At 40.1% G+C, this 23,034-nt stretch overlaps 1 long non-coding RNA gene across 4 annotated transcripts in view; it reads right to left on the bottom strand.

Annotated features, from left to right (window-relative positions):
- Nucleotides 1-23,034, bottom strand: part of LOC118613765 — a 94,346-nt gene that overhangs the window by 53,001 nt on the left and 18,311 nt on the right. For 3 of the 4 annotated variants that reach the window (XR_004955818.1, XR_004955817.1, XR_004955819.1), the window contains one exon: nucleotides 19,943-20,167. This is a non-coding gene — a long non-coding RNA (uncharacterized LOC118613765). The remainder of the gene's footprint in view (nucleotides 1-19,942; nucleotides 20,168-23,034) is intronic. The other variant, XR_004955821.1, reaches the window with a different exon arrangement.

Below are 23,034 nucleotides of genomic sequence, written 5' to 3'. Positions count from 1 at the left end.
ATGCCTACTTCATAGGGCTATTTTGAACTTTGTATAACTTAAAGTGCTAGAATAGGTAGGTCTTGGAGCATATAAAGTATTCATTAAATATGATAATCAGTCGTATCTCCATGTACAGTAATACGCCTCACCAAATCATGACATTTTAAAGGTCCAGAAAGATTAAGAGGCATGCCCAAGCCACAGCAGCTAGAGAGGTGTCGGCCAGAGACCGGCTCAGAAGCCAGGCCCTTGACTCACGTCTGTGACGCCTCCTCACAGCGGGTACATCACAGGCTACGCGAATGGGATCCTCATCGTGCACTTAACCAGCACAGCTGTGAAGGATGGGCCTGCCCTTTCCGTGTTCAGAGCAGCAGAATTGAGCTGCCTTCACATGGGGTACGGAGGGAGAAGAGGACCCACTGTCTATACTCACAGAATCTTAATCTCTCTCGATTTTGCTTCAGGTCAGTAATGGGTTCTGTAATTACGACAAGTGTCAAGTTAATTTCGGTGAGAACTGATTTTAACTTTTCTTCCCCCCTTATTGCCTTCAGTCTTGAAAAATGTCGATGGCAGGGATTTTGCCCAGGAACCTGGTGCCGAATGCATTCATTTCTTCACCTTTTCCTGTACATGTTGGCAAAGTGGCAAAGACATAATCATCTCTTTTGGTCTGGTGGTGGGCTGGGATTCTGTTGTTTGGGTTTGATTTGCTGAGTCATACCAGACTCTGCCTGGGGCAGTGGGACAACCGTGAGTGAGGGTGACAACAGGCGTGTGGAGATCACACTCAGGTGAGCACCAGAGTTGTCATTCTCAACCCAACTGGGATTCAGTAGCTGATTTGGCAGGTGAGTATGGGGTCCAGCATTTGGACAAGAACCCCAAGTGCTTCTCATGCAAACATTCGCTCTGAGAAATACCGAAGTATAGTGTAGATTAAGGGACTTGTCTTTGGAGTTAGATGAAGGTCCGATTCCTTGTGAGATCCTAACTTCTCTAAGCTTTGGTTCCCCTTAGCATGGGCCGATCACTGAAGCCACCTCACAGAGTTGCCGTGAGGATTAAATGAGATAAAACATATAAAACACTTCAACTTTGTGCCTCAGTAGTCTGTGAGCTCAATAAAAATAAACTCTGTTCTTGAAGAAGCAGTGTAGCCTTTGGTTATAAGCGCAGATGTTGGAATCCAACATATCTAGTTTGAAATCCTGCTCCGCCGTTTACAAATTGTGTGACCTTGGTTGCCCATACTATAAAAAAATGAGACTAATACAGCTCCTCCATCATGAAGTTGTAAAGATGGAGACAACGTGAGTCAAGAGCTTAACACAACGCCTGTGTAACCGTTCGTGCTACTCCCCAAATATTTCTGGCTCTCCTTTCAGGCACACAATAGAACTGTACCTTCCCAATTTAAAGTTAGGTGTGGCCGTGTGACTTGCTTTGGCTAATGGGACACAAGGAAATCTGATATGGCACTGTTGAAGTTATAAGGGAGGTGTGCAACCTGTCACGTCCCCTTTGCTCTACTGGGAAGACCGTGGGAACATGGGCCATGATTGAGCATCTGTCAATCTAGATCCTGGGAGTCTGTGAGGGGCAGAGGCTGCCTGATGACCCCAGTGAACAGGTACAGTGAGCAAGGGAACAAACTTTTGTTGTGTTAAGCCACCAGCATTTTGAGGTCATTTGTTATAGCAGCATAACCTAGTCCATCCTGCCTAATACACCTGGTATACAGTAATCTCTCAAATTATTGCCAGCTTTGATTATTATGATCATTGTCCATCCGTGGCTTATAGCTCATATAGAGCAGAAGCAAGACTTAAGAACATGAAATATTAAATAATAAGCTTTCCGTGCCTATGAGAAGTATTAAATAAGTGAAAAATTTTAATATAGTGTACATTCTAGAAGGCAATGAAGAGAAAGAAGAGTGTGACCTACAATAATTAAGAAAGATCTGGTTTTATAAAATCCAAATTTACCGAGACTTTAATTTTTGTTCTAATTTTTCTGTTCTCTCTAAAGTAAAAAGAAATTTAATTCCTGATGTGTCTTGTCATATACCTTAGACCGTGAGTTCTTGGGAAGAATCTTGAATTGATTATTTAAGCAATTATAGCAAGCAGGCCTCCTGGACTAGTACCTGCTTTTATTAAATCTCAAGACAGATGTCTTCCTTTTTGGCTTTTCATTAAAGAAAGAGAATTAAAAAAAAAAAAAAAAGGAAGGAAAGAAGTACGGTGAATGGCTAGGAAATAAATTGTTGTCCTTTCTTACTAACAGCATTTCTCCCCTTTGCCTCCTCCCTGGTTGGAAGCAATCTGGGCTCCTGTCTGCTGTCCAAGTCAGTAGGATCCAAGGGGGTCTGGCCAGTAGGACTGGGATGAGAAGGCTGCAGTGGGGACACTGTGACAGAGACCACAGTTTCAGGAAGCAGACGCCAGCATGACACACCTAAAGGCCAGGTGAGAGCAGCCAGAGTCCAGAGTCACGTCCGTGAGTGGCGGGAAGACACTGAGCATGTGCAGTCACATTGCCTCTGCCGTCACGAGGCTGCCTCGCCTCCCTCCTGCTCCCAGATGCTACCTGAGGAAGGAGGTCAGGGAGGAGAGAAAACATGCCCGACAGAAGTCAGAACTCCTGATTGATGAAGCAAACTGATGAGGTGAACTGAAAGAGAATTTCCCCCCAGAGAATGGGGACTCCAGAGCAAGGCGAGATCAGTTTTAGAAAACTAAAGTACTATGTTTCATGCCGGAATAATTTTTGATTCCACCATGTATTTCCTTATAATCATATGCAGTGAAATTATCATGATTACACAGTACGCACATTTGAACAAGCATGAAAAAAAATTAATCCACCAGTCATGTGGCTCCTTTCTTGCAAGACACTAAAATGGCATTCACCATTTCAATAGTTCTCAAATTTCAAGCATTCATCAGAATCTCTGGAAGGCTTGTTAGAATACTGGTTACTGGGCCTACACTCAGAGCTTCTGATTCGGTGGATCTGGCCGGTAGGGTTGGGTGGGGCGCTTAGAACCTGCATTTCTAACATGTTCTCAGGTGATACTGATGCTGCAGGTCCAGGGACCACACTTGGAGAACCGCCACACTAATTCACCTACGTCTGGTGTTTAACTAAGTCTTCCTCTCTGTGATTTTTCCAATTGATAACAGATCCTGGCAGATGAGAGACTACTGGCAGCTATTGGGTTTCCCTTGTCACAATGATCTTCATTTTCTTCTTCATCTTCATCATCATCCTCGCTGACACTTATTAAGCCAAGCACTGTACTAAGGGCTTTATACAGCTAATCTTATTTAATCCTCACAAATACCATTACTTCCATTTTCAAGGCAAAGATAATAAGGCTTTGAGAAGTCAAGGAACTTATTCAAAGTTATAAGGCCCCCAAGTTGGCACAGCTGCATCTCCAACTGGACAACCTGACCAAGAGCCCAATTTCTAACCCACTGGTACTTCGCTCTGTCACTTGAGGGGCTACTGTCTCTAAATCGATACAACAAAAACAGAACCACTGAATATAAAACAAAAACTTTGGTTTTTGTTGTCCTTAAGCCGCTATAGACACTGGGATCTTTTTAGACATGGTTCTCCGTAGCTGCTACCCCATCACAATTTCACTTGTGTTTAAGCTCTTCCCTTCTCCAGACTCGACCCCAAAGTTTCTATTCAGAGAGAGTTTAGCTCTCTCTGCTTTCTTGTCACTTTCTTAACCATCCCTAGTTAGGAGTGGAAGGGGGCACATTTGTGTCGAGAGAAATGATACCCTTTTTGTGAGCAGAAGCAGCTGTCAGCAAGTGTTTCAACTAGTAGTGTCTATTTTTCTGTTTACTACGCATAGTTGAAAAAACTTGCTTATATAGAGAAGCAAGTCCAGTAACGGGCTTGAACAGGATGAACTTGAACAAGAACAGTGCATTAAGTCCACCTTCTGCAATGTGTGTTTGCCCCAAAGGGCATTCATCACTATCTTTTTTACGCCAGCACCCTGGGCTTGCTGAGTTTTGAGCTACCCCTGCCCATGTGGCAGATGTCCTCAGCAGTATGAGCCAACCTCAGACCCAAAATTTAACTTTAAAAGAATTAATCAGAGCCATGACTCACATCAGTCAGCTGCCAAGAATGTGCTCCTTAGGTTTTCTCCACAAGAATTTCCAATCTGGGTGCTACATGCAGCAGGACAAAGTCACCTTCCTGAGTTCATCTGAGCAGAGGAAGTGCCTGACTCAAGTTCTGCTTCCTGGGAAAATGTGAATGGAAAGCCCACTTTGCTCCTTGCTGCTCCTCTTCTGGGATCAATAGCAAATTCCAGCTGGGCCCAGCTCAGCTGGACTGTCCCACACTGCCGGGAGGCTGGTGGAGGAGAGGGCGGCAGCAGGGGAGGAAAGAGGGTAGGAGCTGAGGGTGGGGGAGATGGGGCCACGGCAGTGTGGCCACTGGCCAGCGTGGGTGGTCATTGGTTAGTTCTGGGCTTCCAAGCAGAGCCTTTTGCGCCCTCCAAGATGGAACTGATACATGAGCACTCGCTCTTATCTGATTTACATCCTCTCATTCTCTTTTTCAGACACACTCTTTCTTCCTGTTTTTCTGCTCGTAAAAGAAATACATGCTCACTGAGAAAAAAAAAATGAAGGAAATAAATAAGAAAATCAAGATCCTTCCATCCAAAAGTAATCACTGTTTCAAGTTTTTTGTATACCCATTCAGATATTTTTAATATGTCTAAATATATCATTTAAAAAACAAAACTGCATCATATCGTATGTATTGTTTCACAGCCTGTTTTTTTCTACTTCATAATAAATTGCGGATCTCTTTCTATGTCAATCAATACACATCTACATTATTATTCCTGACAGTACATTATATGGCAGACTATTATAATTTATTTAACAGTCCCTCCTGTTGAACTCAGTGCTGGACTAGAGTCCTCTTGCCTCCTCACCCCCTCCCTAGTGAACTAACATAGAGCAATTTTCTTCCCACAGCCATTACCGGTCCTGACTTTCCCCCCTGCACTGGGGCTCCGAGGTCTTTCTCCTGTTACCTCCCCATCTCCTTGCAAGCTCCTCGTGGGTGGGACCATGATCTCTAGACATCTGAAATTCCTACAGCCTATATGACATGGCCAGTACCAACAGATAGCTGGAAGGGCAGACTGACAGCCGCCCTGGTAAAGGAGGGTATCTATCTGCTCTCTTAAATTACACCTCTCCTGTCAAGAGTTCTCCTACCTCTGCTTTAGTCTCCCACCTCCTTCACACACATGCCAACATGTTCTCTGTCTGCCTCGCTGTCACTCCGGCTCTTGCACCCTTAAGCTTACTTCTGCTGAGACACGTTCTGGAATTCTCCCTCTGTTTCTTCATCTCCTTTCTTTTTTTCTTTCCTCTTTCCTCTATACAATACACACACCCATGTCTCACCCACACCCCTTGTACACCCCATCTCACCTCCCCTCACAATCCTGGCTCTGCTGCTTACCAGCTCTCTGACCTTGAATAGACCATTTCCCCTGAGTCTGTTTCTCCATCCATAAAATAGGAAATTGCTATAGGCATACCTCAGAGATATTGCAGTTTCGGTTCTAGACCATCACAATTAAGCAAATAACATGATAAAGTGAGTCATAGCCTTTTTGCTGGAGGAGGGTCTTGCTTTCAGCATGTTAAAAACACAATATCTGTGAAGCTCATAAAGCAAAAATGCAATAAAACAAAGTATGCCTGTATCTCATTCAGGGTTATTGTGAAGACTAGAGATAAAGATGGTAAGGTGTCTGGATGTTTGATAAATGATATTCGTGGTTATTATTCAAAACACATCATTATAAGAACTAATTCAAGGAGAATTCAAGTATTGGGACACTAAGGAAAAAAATGTGTTTTTCTTATTTTCGTTTGTGGGGCAATAGCTCTCAGCTTCAGTGCCGTCAGCATTCTTAAATGTCATCCAGTATGAAAGAGAAGGCTGTTAGAAAAGTGATTAAAGGAGCAATGGGGAACTGGAAAAGGAAATATTGCCCTACAAAGGAGCGACTTTTGTGGGGCTGGGATCAGGTGGCAATACTTTCTGGTCTTAGAATGAAGAATTGCACCTAACAGACACTGTAAATTGTGTAACTGATCAAGTCTCCCTCTCGGCCTTGACTGCTGGAAACTGGAAGCCAAATGTGTGTCTTTACACCTAACGACATGTAAGTCGGGAAGACAGCCCTTTGGTATTTGCCTCCTGAACTTGACATCTCTAATACGGCTTATTTTTCCCTCTTTCTCACTTCCTCTAATTTGTGTTCACTTGTGATATTTTTGAATTCCTATAAGACTCTTAAATTTTCTATGTTTTTATTTCTTGATTTTTAAAAATTTTCTCTTAAACAAAGAATGAATAAATGGATAGATGTAGAAATGAGTGAATAAATGACTGGAATCTTAGATTAGAAGAGGATCTTAGAAACCATGTAATTCAATTCAGGTGTTTCCTCTGCAACATTATTAGCAGGTGGTCAGTCCCATTGCCTGATTTGGATTTTGCAATGATTAGAAGCTCACCACCTGAGAAGATAATCCTTTACTATGGAATATTGTGGTTTATAGAGAGTTGAAATCTGCTTCCTTATAGGAGGTAATGCTAATAGCAAGAGGTAATATTTTTAATAAGAAAAAAAGGTAACAGGAGGAAAGTAAAGGTATAAGAGCAAAATAGAATGACATTAGTTCTTATTCTCAGTGAACTCATATTAGCTCCAAGTGATCCCTTTAATATTTTCTAAGCATTCACAAACCATCTGTGTTTGTGATTCTACCAGTACTCAAGACTTAAATAATTCTGTTTTGTAAATTAAAAAAAACAAGAAATACACCAAAAGAAGTAAGAAGACAGCCCACAGAAAAGTAAAAGTATTTGCAAACCATATATCTGATGAGAGATTTATATTTAGAAAATATAAAGAAACTTAGAATTTAATAATAAAAGATGAATAACCCAATTTAAAATGGATTAAGGGGCTGAATAGACATTTCTCCAAAGAAGATATACGAATGGCCAATAAGCGCATAAAAAGATGCTCAACGTCATTAGCCCCTTAAAACTAAAATGCAAATTAAAACTGCAATGAGATACCACTATGTACCCAGTAGGATGGTTATTATAAAAAAGACAGATAGTAACAAGTGCTGGCAAAGAGATAGGGAAATTGGAACTCTCATATTCTACTGAGGAATTGTAAAATGGTGCAGCTGCCTTGAAAAACAATCTAGCACTTCCTCAAAAGGTTAAACAGAAAGTTATTGTATGACCCAGGATTTCTACTCCTGGGTGTGTGTCCAAGAAAAAATGAAAACATATGTACACACACACACACGCGCACACACACACACACAATCTTGTACACATGTCTGTAGCAGCATTATTCATGGTAGTAGAAACAAGCCAAATGTCTATCAGCTAAGAGATAGATAAATAAAATAAGGTATATTTATACAATGGAATATTATTCAGCAATAAAAAGGGATGATATACTAAAACACGTAACAACACGGAAACATCTTGAAACTAAGTGAAAAATCCAGTCATAAAAGATTATGTAACGTCTGATCTCATTTATATGACATGTCCAGGATAGGCAAATACAGAGAATAGATTAGTGGTTGCCTAAGGCTTGGGGGTTACAGGGAGACAGGATGTTGAGGGGAAATCAGCAGTAACTACTAATGGTAATACAGTTTATTTTTGGAGAGACGAAAATATAAAATTGACTATGAACGGTTGCATAACTTTATGAATATACCAAAAATCACTGAATTATACACTTTATGTAATATGTAAAATACATAAGTTGTATGGTATGTGAATTACATCTCAATAAAGATGTTATTTTTAAAATGAAGTACAAGTGCTGTATCATTATTCTTTGTTGCAAACAACAGAATCCAGTGCCGAAAGTTTAAGCAGAAAAGGTAATCTATTCAGGCTATCGGAAATCTCACAGACTCTCCAGGGGGGTCAGCCTGTCAGTCCCCAAACTACACCTTGGGAACTGCGCCAGTGATGCCATCACTCACCAGACCACAGCTCTCGCCGACGAAGTCTGATATTGGTGCTAGTTTCCCCTCGCTGCTCCTTGCCAAGATCTAGACATCTTTATTGCCCCGGGTTTACACTAAGCTTCCTCAGGATGCCCTCTTCTGGACAGACGTCTAGAGGGGAGCCCTATGACTGGCTGAGCCTAGGTCACATGTCTGAACCTAAGCTGCAGAGGAAACTGGGAAAGCAAGTTCTGGCTTCCATCTTGAGGGGCAGGTTGTATAACTTGAGAACTACTCCGGTCAAGGGAAGGATGTTTCTTGTTAACTTCCTTTCCTGATTTCCATTGGATTGGGTAAGTTTTCCTCTGCCGGTTTAAAGGTCATATATTCTAGTTTGGTTATGATGGTTGTGTTAAGTTAAAACCCATTCGTAGGTTTCTTTTTGCGGTGGGGTGCTGCAGACAGCTTGTGCACATCTGTTCTCACTCTGCATTCATTGGCTTCACCGTAGGAGTTTGAAATCTGCCATGATGGGAGTACTTACAACATGGAAACTGTCAAATGCTACAAATCATGGCTTTCTTCTTCCTCGCCCAGAACCAGTTGTTAAGCATTCACTAGCATACCACTGTCTTTAGCCCTATTGATATGTAAGTTTGTCACTGCAACAAACAAATATTTTAGTACAATCCTGCCTCATATGGGATCCATGGACATGTTCTGGCCTTCAAATTATTTATTATAAGTCTGCGATGAATACAGAAGTTTAGAGTAATTTATAGCAATTTGAAATTGCTGTGACTTCCAAATGCACAATATATGTTTTTTCTATTTCACAAAAGCATCCGTTCAGGATGGATCAGAAAGTTAAAGCGGATCCATCTTCACAGGTGGTTTAAAAAGCACTGCTTTAGCCCTCTCTCATCGTGCTTCGTTCTTCATTTCTTCCCTCGTACAACGGGTATTGATACTGTCTTCCCAGATATTAAAACTCTCGTTATAGACTTGTAGATACATTCTTCATCAGCTGCTTACCTCTTCACCTTTAAAATTGATTCTAATGTCTTAGGTTCTACCGTCATGTCTTCTTGGCAGCCCCCCCCCCCAAATGAGGGGCTAAAAAGGAGTGCCAGAGTTTACAATAACAAGGAATTCACATGGATAACAAACTAGCTCTCCGCTCTTTCTCTTTCCCATATATAAAACCAAAAAGCATATAACCAATCTTATGACAATGGTTATCTTCGGGTGATGAGACAAAGAGTAGAAGTTGTGTTCTTGTGCATATCTAATTTTTTTTTTTGTATTTTCTACAAAGTATCCATATTGTTATACAGAGAAAGAGAAGTCCAAGCCCTTATCTCTTGCATTTTATGGACTTCTTTTTCTTATTTCCTCGTTCCCTTCAGAGTAAATGCTGAATGAATTTCAGCAATTCATACATCATTCCTGGAAATTCTTAGGACACTGTCATAGAACTGTCATTTTGACACTCTCAGATATTAAATCCATAGCAGAGCTCGTCTGCAAACATCAAACTGTCACATGGAGTGTGGTTTGCCCCTCCTCCCCCAATTTCCTGCTAAACCCGGTAGTTCCTGCATTTGCAAGAACACTATTTTAACCTTGGTTTGCTGTAACGTCATCACTAACATTCCTCAAGGATGGGTATGATAATGCTTTAAACCCTGAGTTCCATTTGTAAGGTAGAGATCTGTCTCAGCTTATCCGAAGCATCTTGAATGCAAAGATTTGTGGGAATGATTGTAGTCTGTGGTCAGACTTTAAGTATTGCAAGACAGTAATACATGCCTTGCAATTCTACAGGAATTTTTTACATTCAGGGGATTTAAGCACATAGAACATCATCTCATCCTATTCTCAAGTAGGATCCTTGAAGTAATAGTAATTAGAGAGATTTAAATTAAACCCATAATATGGTAAGATTTTTGCCTGTAAATTATGATAGAATTATTTTAATCAGTCCTGGAAAATTTATAAGGAAATTGGCACTCTCGTATACTTCTGATAGGAGCATAATTTGGTATAATATTTCTGGAAGGCAACTTATCACTCTGTATCAAAAGTATTAAAAATGCATGCACAAGGGGAACTTCTGGCTAAGGCAGAGAGAAGAGGCAGGAAACTACTCCTGCCCCAAATAACCAATAAAACTGGACAAAACTCTTCAAGAATGATCATTTCAGAGTTCTGGAAATTGACCAAATACAAACAGGAAATTGAAAACTATTCATGAAAACCTGAACTTGAACTTTGGAGAAGAATGGAAAGAGTCTGTGGCATTCTTCACAAAAAACAAACAAACAAACGGACAAACAAACCCTGAGGTGGGTATTATTATCCCTATTGTTTGGGATGAGGTTGAAAAGAAAATTGAGTCACAGGTTATGAAACATTGTTACATTATTATTCCCATTTTAGAGACTGAAAAACAAGAACCGAGCTTTAGAGAGGTTGAGGTATGGCAAAATCTCACAGTCAGAAAAAAGCAGAACCAGAATTTAAACTTTCCATGAGAAGTAATCGTTTTTATGAGGTCCTATCTAGAAACTTTTGTATTGTTTGAATGCTGACCTTTGGAAGTGGGAAAATAATAGATGTTGGCACAAATGGATTTATTTTAGTGCCAGTAGCAAGTAACACAAGTTAAAAGAAATGGTGTTTCCCTTCCAACAGCTTGTCCAGTAGGTGTTTGGCCTACTTTCTTCCCTCATGGAGTTTGGTTCTTTAAAAAGGTGATTTTCTTTCTTTTAGATTTAGACCTTACTTTGGATTTGAGTAAGTACAAGTCACAATGCTCTGCTCATGGGAAGGGCTTAATACGAAATGGGTCAAGTCAATTTGTTGCTAGATTTAAGGAAAAACAACAACCTTAAACATAACAAATGTAAAAACACATTCCTTTTGGACTCCAAATGCTCCAAACATTGACGTACATATTTTGAGTATATTCAATGTCTTACAACATCTTTTAGGAACCAGGCACTCGAAATATATGTACGTGCATTGTGAGGAGCAAGGGGTAGTTACGAGAGGTCGTACTTGCTCATGAATCCAGGGTTGTTTGTACAACACTCAAATCTAGAACATTTGGAAATGATAATATCTACTTTTATGACAGATATTGAACTTAGTGCCGTGTGTGATGAGTCTTATGACATCCTTCTTGCAACAACCCTACAAAGAAGTTACCGTTTTTATCCCCTTTTTACAATTGGGGTCGCTAAGGCTTAGTCACAGTAATAATGTGCTCAGGCTCACATGGCTAGCACTTGGCAGAGCTAGAATTCAAAGTCAGATCTGTTGGACTCTCAAGTTGGATGGTGGACTCTGTGTGTTGGACTCTAAACTACTCCCTCTGAGAATCGTGATCACAGGTATCCCCACTTCTTTGAAAATTTACCTTCATCAACTAGGTGTATTCTCAGAACGTTCCCAAAGACCTCTAACATAGTAAGAAATATGGTATTCGTAAATTATACCAATTTCAACTAAAATCTCTCATCATGAAGGAGGTAACTGCTTACTGGAATTAGATGGTTTAATTGACTGGTAAAGATTAGAACCAGAGATATTTAAAGTTCGTTAATTCATTTAACTCAGATTTCCAGATAGCTATGGAGGGTCTGGATTTGATTGGACGTGGTCCTGAACTCAAGGGGCTCATGGTCTCACAGCAGATATAGAAGCACAAAAAACTAACCATAATACAATATTAGGTGTGCTACAGAGACAGCAGAGGGATGTTTTACAGTTTTAACCTCTCATATGGCTTGGGTACTAACCAACCAAGTAGAACGGACCCTAGCTGAATGAATGACCATGAATTCCTACCAGCGAATGTCGGTTTTGAAACGTAATCTCTGGGAGAGTGAGAAAGCCTCAAAGCAAGGTCGTATTTGATGATTCAAATTGAAAAATGAATTGCATTTCATTAGGCCAAGAACAGCCGAAAAGTCATTCTGGGAATGAACAGCATGAACAAAGGAAAGGCAAAGAGGCCAGAGGTGCCTGACGACTGGAGGAGAGTGAGGCCGGGAAGCGGGTGCCGAATGGGGGCAGCTGGAGATAAACTGGGAAAGGCGAGCAGAGCCACATTCCGAAGGGCCTTGACCGCGAGAGTGAATAATTCAACCTTCGTTTATACTGTTGGCGATTTGCAGCCTTCGTGGTGTTTTTTGAGCAGGAGAATGATATATAAATATGAACTAGTAAGAGTCATTAGATATTTCCTAGTCTGCCCTCTAAAATGCAGGTGTTCATCTCTGAGAATTGGTCGGTCAACCATTCCTTGGACACGTTACAAAACAAGCAGCTCATTCTTCTTAAAGGAGTCGAATTCTTTGTGAGGGGAAATACTTTCTCAAATGCCTTTTTAGGGAAGTTACGCTTTGTTTATGATATTTTATGAATGAATGAATGAGTGTCCATGTACTGGCTCTTCATAATGAGATAGATGATAAGTCCCTCTTTTACATGTTGAGCTTTCAAAAGTTTGAGGTTAGCTAAATTCATTCAAAAATCCCCCTCTATGATTTACAGCCCCCACCACATTTTTTATTTCTTTCTTGAATACAGTTCTTTAACTTATTGCCATCCCTCTGATGGCCAAAGCTAGATAACAGACACTCCATACAGTATATTAGCACATTCCTGTTCTTCTGGATGCTCTTCTTCAGCCTCAGTTTTTGTTAGTCGCTATTTTTAAAAAGTTTTTAAGATTTTGATTATTACTCAATTAATAAAATGCTCATTGTAAAATAAGTCAAGTAATACAATTATGTATAAAGTAAAAAGTATAGCCTTCTCTTCCTTCTGGATCCCCTGCCCGAAGATAACCACCATGAACAATTTTGTGTGTCCTTCTAAACTTTACCCATATACTAGTACATGTGGTTGTGTCGTTTATTAGAATTTAATTAGGTTTTTAAATACCTGGCTGGCCAGTGTCTCTGCAGGCTTGCATACAAAGATGTGGTCAGCCAAACCTCCCCTGTCCCATGCCCTCACATTATTAGAGAATCTTCCTGGTTGTATGGCGAGAGGCAGTGTTCCTATTATTATTATTATTATTATTATTATTATTTGAATGTGATTTGATGGTCTTTGAGATCTCTTTCTAATTTAAAACTCTACCAAACGATTTGAGCTATGACATGCCTTGCTCAGCCACTTTCTAGCAGTAGCTAATGCTTTACAACCTGGGAGAGTCTAAGTTTCCAAGACACATTGCAGAAGACAGTTATCCTGGGAAACACATCAAGGTCAAAGCAAACGACTCTGATGAAACTATTCGGGCTTTGCTTTTAAGGGATGGGACACAGTAAGGTCAACAGGATGTGAAAGCCTTTGCAGCAATTCTTAAGAGAGGGGCCTAGTACCGTTTCCAAGTTTCGAGTGCTGGATGTATTTTGTACTGGAGGGGGGAGTTTGATCTTTTTTTAAAAAAAAAAAAAAAAAAAAAAAAAACCTGTGAGTTATAACTGTGCCTCCAGCTTCTACAAAGGTTAGCTGAAAGTGAGTAACTTCTGAAACTGACTTAATTGCTTAGCTGGGCAATTCTTTTGGATAAGAATCTGTACCTAGCCAGCCTTGTGAGACTTTCCTTGAAATGCAATTCTGTGCTACCTCAAAATGCTTGTCCTCACTTAACCCAAGGAAAAAGGAGAGCCCAGCAAAGCAGGGCAAGGAGAGCCTCGAAGTGTAATTAATATGAGGACACTTTAATTATTTGGCTGAAATACATTATGGGAATAATTTACATTTTTAAACAATTTAATTTCCCCTCTTTCAGTGAGGAGGATTTAGCTGTTCTTAAATGCCCTTATTTCTCAAGGACATAGTTTCAGAATTTTGTTAGGACCCGAAACCGTGGTTTCTGCCTTTGTGCCTTATGTCGCAATAGGGAATATCGCAGGACCTAGCCTTGAATACTTTTAGAGAACAGAGTAGAGAAAGACTTTTAGAAAGAGGGGAAGGAAATCAGTGCATAAGAAATCACCGAGATGATTGCAGTTAAGTGAAGCTACTGGAACAGAAGTCATCTGAGCATCATTTGGCAAGAGCAAGCATTCTGAAACCAGACTGCTGAGTTCAAATCACCACACACCATAGGCAAGTGTTACTTAACCTGTACACAACTGCTTTCTCATCTATAAATTGGGGGTTATAATGCTTGCCTCGGGGGGATTGTGTGTGCATCACATGAGTTAAGACATGTAATATGCTTAGGGTGGCATCTGGCTCATAGTAGGTCTCAATAAAAGTTTTACATATATCGTGTATATATTATATATTTATTTATAACAAAATCCAAATATTAACGAGATCTGCACACTCATCAAGATGACTATTATATTAGGTTTCTCCAGAGAAACAGGATCAATATATTTATACACACATATAAATACATACACATATAAATATATAAAATATTTATTATATGTAAATTATTATACATTTAGTGTAAGGAACTGAGTTACATGATTCTAGAGGCTGACAAGTTTAAAATCTGCAGGATGGGCCGCCAGGCTAGGGAGCCAGGAGAGCTGATGCTGGAGTTCCAGCCCAAAGACTGTCAGGCTGGAGAACCAGGAAGAACCAATGTTCCAGTTCTGGTCCAAAAGCCAGCTGCTGGAGAATAGCCAGTACTTGGGGAAGGGTAGGTCTCTTTGCTCTATTCAGACCTTCGACTGATTGGATGAGGCCCACCCCCATTGTGGAGGGAAATTTGTTTCACTTAAAGTCCACTCACTCAAATTTTAAGCTCATCCAAAAACATCCTCACAGAAACATCCAGAAGAATGTTTGGCCAATTATCTGGGCACTGTGGCCCAGCTAAGTTAACAGGTAAAATTAACCATCACAGCTTTTATCAAAAATATAAAAAATAGAAATAAATAAAAAGCAACAACAACAACAAAAACAGAAAACAGCAAGCATTGACAAAGATATAGAGAAACCATTGTGCATTGCTGGTAGGAATACAAAATAGTGCAGCTGCTGAGGAAAATAACATGGCAGTTCTTCAAAAGGTTAACAGAATTATCATTTGATTAGCAATTCCACTTCTATTTATATATCCTATAACACACAGAAGGATTGAAATCAGGGACTGGAACAGATATTTGTACATCCATGTTTGAAGCAGCATTATTCACAACAACCAAAAGATAAGATCCCCCACCAAATGATCTGTATCCCTAATATTTTACCCAATTAGGAGTAGGGAAGCTACTAGCTTTGAGTCCTCACTCTGGCAACAACCACAGATGATGGTAACAATAACAACAACAACAACAATAACTATAACTAATACTTTATAATCTGGCCCAGTTACTGTGTAAGGGAAACAGTTTCTGTATTTCACATGTATCAGTTTGTCTCAATACTTGCAACAACCCTATGAATTAGATACTATTATCACTCCATTTTACGGGTAGAAAAACTGAAGCACATACTGAGTCCATATACCAAGAAAATGACAGAATCTGGGATTCCAATCTAGACAGTCTGACTCCAAATTCCATGCTCTTCACCACCAGACATTGTTCATTTTGGGGAGGGTTAGACAAGATCCCCAAACTATGACTATAGAGTGGCCATAAACTATGGCAAAGTGTCTGTGGATCAATATGGTAAGTAAGCATAATCCGTAAACAAATACATAATGCCTGAGACATTTATGTACAAATAGTTTTCAAACGTATATAGATGTTGTAAAGAAGAAAAATATAAATTCAACTTAAAAATATCGAATATTTTGTGGCTTTTACTCCTTATATAGTTCTTAAATCACAGATACACAGGAGAAATCAAAGCCTATGGTGATATATACAATTACAGTCTTCTTTTGCCTTATTTTAAGACTTTGATAGATTTACTTTTCCCTAATATTTTCGAGAAACATAAATCAAAAGAATAAAAATGAGTGCAAATTCTAAACAAAAGTGACTTGAAAAATTTTTGTTGTTGAAGCATAACATCCACATAAAAAAAAGTACACATTCCTAGAGGAATAACTGGATGAATTTTTATAAACTGAAACCACAGTGTAACCAGCACCCAGACCAGAAACAAGAACATCACCAGCATTTCAGAAGATTCTTCGTGCTTCTTGCAATCGCATTCCAACTCTCCTCAAGCACAGCCATTTCTGATGAGTAGAATTTGTCACTCAAAAAAAATATATATATATATATATATATATATATATTCAAGTCTTAACCCCTGGAAGCTGTGAATGGGACCCTGTTTGGGTGTATGATCTTTGCAGATATAATCAAGTGAAATGAGGTTCTCCTGGATTAGGATGGGCCCTTGGTTTTTCAGGCTTTCTTTCCAGAGATGTCTGATAAACTTGTTATGATTTTTCTGTGCTTTTTCTTTTCTGGTTCGATAAAGTAAATTTGGATGCAATAATAAACAAACAATAAAATTAAAAGTCCTTACGCTTGAAAAGAAGGGGAACCACCAGATAAAGTGATAGTATCAGTTTGCCAGGGCTGCCATTACACAGACTAGGGGGTTTAAACAACAGGGATTTATTTACTTACAGTTATGGAGACTGGAAGTCCAAGATCAAGTTGTGTGCAAGGTTGGTATTTTCTGAGGTCCCTCTCCTTGGTTCACAATGGCCATGTCCTTCCTGTGACCTCACATAGTCTTCCTTTTGTGCACACACATCCTTGGTGTGTCTGTTTATGTCCGAATCGCCTCTGCTTATAAGACACTGGTCATATGGGATTAGGGCTTACCCTGATGACCTCATTTAAACTCAATCACCTCTCTTGAAGGACCCTTTCTTCAAATACAATCACATTCTGAGGCATGGGGAGTTTGGGGCTTCAATACATGAATTTTGGGGGGATATAATCAGTTCATAACAGTGTTTTAACATTTATTTTTAACTTGTATGGTCACTCTGACTTCACTGTGGGAGATGTTACATAAGTGGGTTTTAGCCAGGAAAGCCTGAGCCAAGGAACTTGCCGTGGGCAGTCCTAACATCGAGGCTGTATCCTAGGCCACAGTGCCTGTGGACATTTGTTGTTGTGTTTTTTAATGCTAAGAAGACCTGATTTTAGAATGTGGACGGGAATACCAAGTGAAGTTTTAAATGTGTTCCACAATGAGGTTAGACACCGGTGTTGTTGTATATAATAGTTGTACTGCCCGTGACTGGCAGTGATGGCCTTTGCAGGAAAATTTTTCTACTCTCAGTAACTTCCTAGGCAAGCACTTTTCAGCTTTGTTTTTTCTCTTTTCAATAAAAGTATGCCCTTTCCAGGGATATGCCTCCAGACCCTCGCTGTTGTTGTTGTTTACTCGCTATGTTTTCTAGTGTTTTATTGAGAGCTTTGTACACAACGGCTTTCATTACCACTTATGAATAAATGCTCCTTCATTCAGGAAGTCTTTGCTGGGTGCTCACAGTGCTCGGCAGTGTATGCTTGGCACTGGAGCTATACAGACAAGCCCCAAGGGAGCTCATAGTCCAGTGGAGAAGAAAAAGAGTATAGCAAGAGATTCCCAGGGAGTGAGATAGGTGTTATGATGCTCCTAACCACAGTCCATTCAACCCTGGCTCTTGTTTCTCTGAGAACTGCTCTTCCGGTCCCTAGGAATAGGACCTGGCAACAATGTGAGAGAGTGACTCTGCTATCCAGTCATAACGGACGGGATAAGAAGTGGACAACTGCCCCAAGCTGGGTGAGTTATTGTTCCTCTTCTTTGGATCTGTGGTTCAGAGTTGCTCAATAGTCCCTGCTGGTCACTTGAACTAAGGACTTGTGAATTGGGGAGCAGCGAGTGGTCAGGTACTGCTCCTTAGGGAGACAGACAGCCAGGCTGTGAACAGGAGAGTATTAAACTCTGTGAGAAAGGCAATGACAGGCTGCTATAGAGAGAGAGAAAGAGAGGGAGAGAGGGAGGGGGAAGAAAGAGAACGAGGAAGAGGGAAGACAGAGAGGGAGATTGGCACTATTGTGAAGAGACCAGAACTATTGGCATTTGGGGTCACGTAATTCTTTATTGTGGGGCTGTCCTGTGCATTTTAGGATGTTTACCAGCATCTCTGGCTTCTACCTACCAGATGCCAGTAGCACTCTCCAGTTGTAATAATCAGAAATGTCTCCAGACAGTGTCAAATGTCTTGGGAGTAGTAGGGATGGCAAACTTGCACATCCGCGGGGAACCACTGTTCTAGAATGAGTGAGGTTCCGTTATTTGCAGCCAAAAAGCTCTGACTGCGATCCTTCCTGGAGGAGGCTGGGCTCTCCCAGAGCACTACTGGATGCATAGACAAAGGAAAGAGTGTTTCAGACCAAGCAGCAACGCGACAAAGACATGGGTACTAGACACAAAATCGAGAGAGGCACAGCCTCGGCTGTTAGAGGCTACTCGAGGAAGAATAATTTTAGAATAAACAGCTCCTTAACATTTGAGTTATAAATATGATCATATCTATTTTTTTAAAAAATTAAACTAGCCATAGCTTTCATTTGCCACATTAGCAGGAATATTCATTCTTTTGGTTCCCTTTTCCACCATGTTTATCTGAAACAAGCAAACTCTGAGAACTTAGGCAGCCTCAAAGCGGAGTCATTCTATTTTTAACCCCAAGCGAAAGAGAATGTTGATTCTAACTCAGGGACCTTCAAACTCTATTGATTGCAAACTCTTATCAGAAAAGCCTTTTTGAGATGATCCCCCTAGTGTATGTATGTAAACATTTACGTACGTATAAACCACAATATATATTAAATTATATACTAGTATAATGTCATGTTATAAAACAGAAAATATCAATATTTTTAAAAGATTAAAAATAGGTACAGTTCATCAATGACCGAATGGATAAATGAAATTGGTATGTCCATACACTGGAATATCCCTCAACCATAAACAGAAATAAACCATTGACACATATTATTACACAATGAACCTTGAAAACATTACGTTAAGTGAAAGAAGCCAGTCGCAGAAGACCACACGGTAAATAATTCCATTCACATGAAAGCTTAAAATAGAGAAATCTTAAGTAGATTAGTGGTTGTGTAGGGCTGGGGAGGATATTAGGTAATAGAAGAGTTATACCTAAGGGTATGGAATTTCTTTTTGAGATGATGAAATGTCGTGGGATTGGCTATGGTGATGATTGCACAGATCCGTGACTATACTAAAGACCACTGAATTATGCACATTAAATGGGTAAATTATATGGTATGTGAATTACAGCGTAAGAAAGCTGTTTTAAAAATATATACTAATAGAAGCTCATGTTCCTCCCCTCACCCATTGTTTTATGGCCTTTCGGGGGCTTTCGAGTCCTTGGGGGCAATGGATCAGACCCATTCTGGCTACATTGCCGTGCTCATAAAAGCTGGTAATCCTACCACACGGAAATGTAATGGCTAAGGATAAGAAATCTTTAAACACCAAGCACTGGCAGTTATGTAGAGAGACCAGCACGGTTAAACTGGTACGTTCGTACGCTCTTCGTGAGAACGTAAAATGGGCATAATCGCTTTTGTATTGCAACTAAATATATGTATTCCCTAAGTCCAAGTAATTTGACTTCTTGGTATTTACCCAGCAGAAGTGCAAACATATGGTCATCAAAAGATATGTACTAGAATGCTTATAGTAACATTGTTCACAATAGCCCCAAGCCAGAAACCACCCAAATGTCCGTTAACAGTAGAATGGGCAAATAAATTATGACATATTCAAACAACAGAATTCTAGTCGGCAATGAGAAGAATGAAATAATCTTATGCACAATGAAAGAATGAATTCCACAAAGAAGCCAGACACAAAAGAGCACATACTGTAGGATTCAGTTAAGATAAAGAACAGGCAAAACTGACCTATGTTGTCCAAAGTCAAGCCGGTGGTTCCTTCTCAGGACGGGGGCGGAGACTGACGACCGGGCATGAGCGGGAAAGGTTCTGGGTCCCTGATAATGTTCTATTTCTTGACGTAGGTGGTAGCTACCTGGCGAGGTCAGGGGTACACTTTATGAAAATTCATTGAGCTGTTAACGCTTTGGTTTCTGTACTTTTCTGCATGTGTGTTATCCTTTAACAATGCATCTATTAAAATAAATGAAGTTTTAAAAGGTTAATAAATAAAGTCGGGGTGAGCTCTGCCAGAACCCTGACAGGAACGACTGGCTCAATCCAAAGAGCTGCCTAGATCTATGGCCTTGCTCAGCCCCTACGACAGCCAGCTGCCAGCGACCTCTGAAGGACACCAGCTCCACTCCCTCCCGCTGGACTCTCTGCTCTTCCACAAACACACTGAGCTCCTCACCTGTGAGCCTTTGTATCTGTCATTCCCTCTACCTAGGAGATCCACATGGCCTTCTCTCTCCTACAACTCAAAGGTCATCCCAGAGAGGCTTTCCCCGACCACTTGATCTAAAATAGCCCCCTGCATCTCTTTTAATCCACTTACCCCTCCCTATAGTCTTCATAATATTTACCTCCCCAAAACTAAATGTATTTGTTCATTTTCTTTCTCCCCAATAGAACATAATCTTCATGAGAGTAGGAACTTTATTTTGTTCGCTGCTATACCCACAGCTCCAAGAGCAGCTGGCATGTGGTAGATGCTCCATAAATATTTGTTGAAGGAAGAAAGGAATTTTAATCCTCGCGTTTTGCTTTTATTAAGGGAGTTACCAGTTCTTCTTGCCTCGTCACTGTGCCTGGCCCATGACAGGCATTTAGGGAATATACATGGCATGGGTAATTGTCTGTTTTCTTATTTCTGTACATGTGTCTATTCTACTCTAAATTACAAACCCTCTGAGGAAGAGACCACCAATTTCTGTCCATATCACCTACCACAAAGCTTTGTGCACTGTTGAAGTCAATTGAATTGTGTCTCTAAACTAGATGGTAACTGCTGTGCACCTACAAGACACTCCATCAATATTTTTAAATTGCCACTGAACATTTCCATTTAAACTTTCCATTAGTGGGTTCATTATGAAGAAGGAACATACACATTAAACAAAGGAATGACCACTTGGGGAAGATTCAACCCTCATTTTGATTCATCGGATGATTTTGTCCACAGCATTAGCAACCTGCTATGTGACTGTGCCACAATTATTTTGTTGAATACAGGATTGCATCCACTTACAACATGATTGGGTTCTCTCTAAAGTGCCACTTTTACCATTTTTAAAGGCTGTATCTTCGAGCTATCATTTCAGTACATCTTTTTTTTTTTTTTCCCAGAAAGTTGCATCTTCAGTGAAGTACTATAGCCTTGATGAGAAGCACTTTTTGGAATAAGCAAATGAAAGAGAGAAGAGACTTTTCTTTTTGATCGGATGGTCACAAGAGAATAAAATTGTCAAACACTTTTGCCCTCTTGAGAGAGCTAAAGCACTGAGCTTCAGCTGTTTCATTACAGAGGGAAGTGAAGAGTGGAAAGGAGAGGAGAGAAAGAATGTTCGAGTTATTTCGTTAATTTCCTACAGAAAACTCCAAGCGTGCTACAACAGTGAGCTCCAGCGTCCGCGTCCATCTGGAGCGTGGCTTCTTCCGGTTGGATCAGGGGCTGTGTCCAGGCAGCACCAAGTGATGCAGGTGCTTGTTTCATCCACACATTCACTTGTGAGACAAGCAAAGCTCAAAAGAATTTATATTTTCTCTGATTCTGGGGAAATCACACTTAGAAACAGGACAGAGAGGGAATTTTCTAGGATCTAATGACTCCCACTATAAGCCAAAGGCAAAATGTTAGCTCAGGGCCGCGTGATTACAAAGCTGGTTGGTTATTAGCAGCTAGGAAATATCATTCCTGCAGATCCTGCTCTGGTGAACCACGTGAAATTGGTTGGAAGATAATAAGATTGTCAGTTTAGCCTGCTCTCACTGATCGGTCGCAGAGCGAGGGCCGGGGGTTGTCACCAGTTGCCTGTTTGTGTGAAAACAAAAGAAGCTGAATAAAGTTGAAAAGAATGTATAAAAAATCTGAAAACAATATGGAAGGGTGATTTTTTAAACAGGTGAACAGATTCTAAGGAATGTATATCCCATGAGGAATATACATACCCATTTTAAAGTAAAAAATATTATCACCCTCCTCTATCAAAGAATCAATCTCCCATAAGAAACTAAAGTCTTTGTACATTAGGTTGTGAATCATGCACAAAAAGAGAAGGAAGGTTTATCTTTATCTTTATAAGTGATATTAAAGTTTTTAATGATTACCATGAAAAACATGTATTATATTTTTTAAATTCTGGTAGGACATGCAGACCCAAGTTTGAGAAATACTGTGTTGAAGAAGGTCTGGCTTCTGTCAATTTTAGCTTCTGTCATATGGTCACTGGCTTATAACTGACGTTTCTGGAATAAGCCTAAAAATATGTTAGCTATTAGTTAGAGGTAAAAGAGGAAAATGCATCCAAATTTAGTGCATGTCTTTAATATGGCTTCGCTTCTATTTCTATGGGTCATAAAGCACCAGGATTTACAAGCTTATCTTCCCCCCAAAATAATTCGTTGAGTTGGTATTACAGGTTATATACGTCAATTAACCAGAACACTCAAGGACGCATGTTGTTCTGGAAATTTGGAAATCAGACTCTAAAGACTGAGGGCAAAGATTTGTTAAAACTCAAAGGCATAGAAGCAGAGATGTGCTGAAGTTGCTAATACTGGTTCTTAAGAGCTAACTGGTAAAAATCCAGGAAATTTGTGAGCCAGTCGTTAAAGTGATGGTGCCTTGAAATCTGCTGTGATAGGTATACCTACACCATGGAAATTGGCACATGTCTTGACTTTTTTTATGGTTGTTTTTTGAGAGCCTTTTACCAGCACATTCCACTCCACAGAAGGATTTTGGGCGCTATGCAAAACTAGTCCTTCAGGAGCTGGCAAGGTAAGCCAAGGAGTCCAGGCTAACTGAGAGTAGTTAAAAATGACCTCAAAATCAAGCA

Source organism: Rousettus aegyptiacus, unplaced genomic scaffold (genome assembly GCF_014176215.1).
Source record: "Rousettus aegyptiacus isolate mRouAeg1 unplaced genomic scaffold, mRouAeg1.p scaffold_m13_p_2, whole genome shotgun sequence".
Classification (NCBI taxonomy): domain Eukaryota; kingdom Metazoa; phylum Chordata; class Mammalia; order Chiroptera; family Pteropodidae; genus Rousettus; species Rousettus aegyptiacus.
The sequence above is the reverse complement of the archived record's forward strand: the minus strand, read 5'-3'. Positions and strand labels throughout refer to the sequence as shown.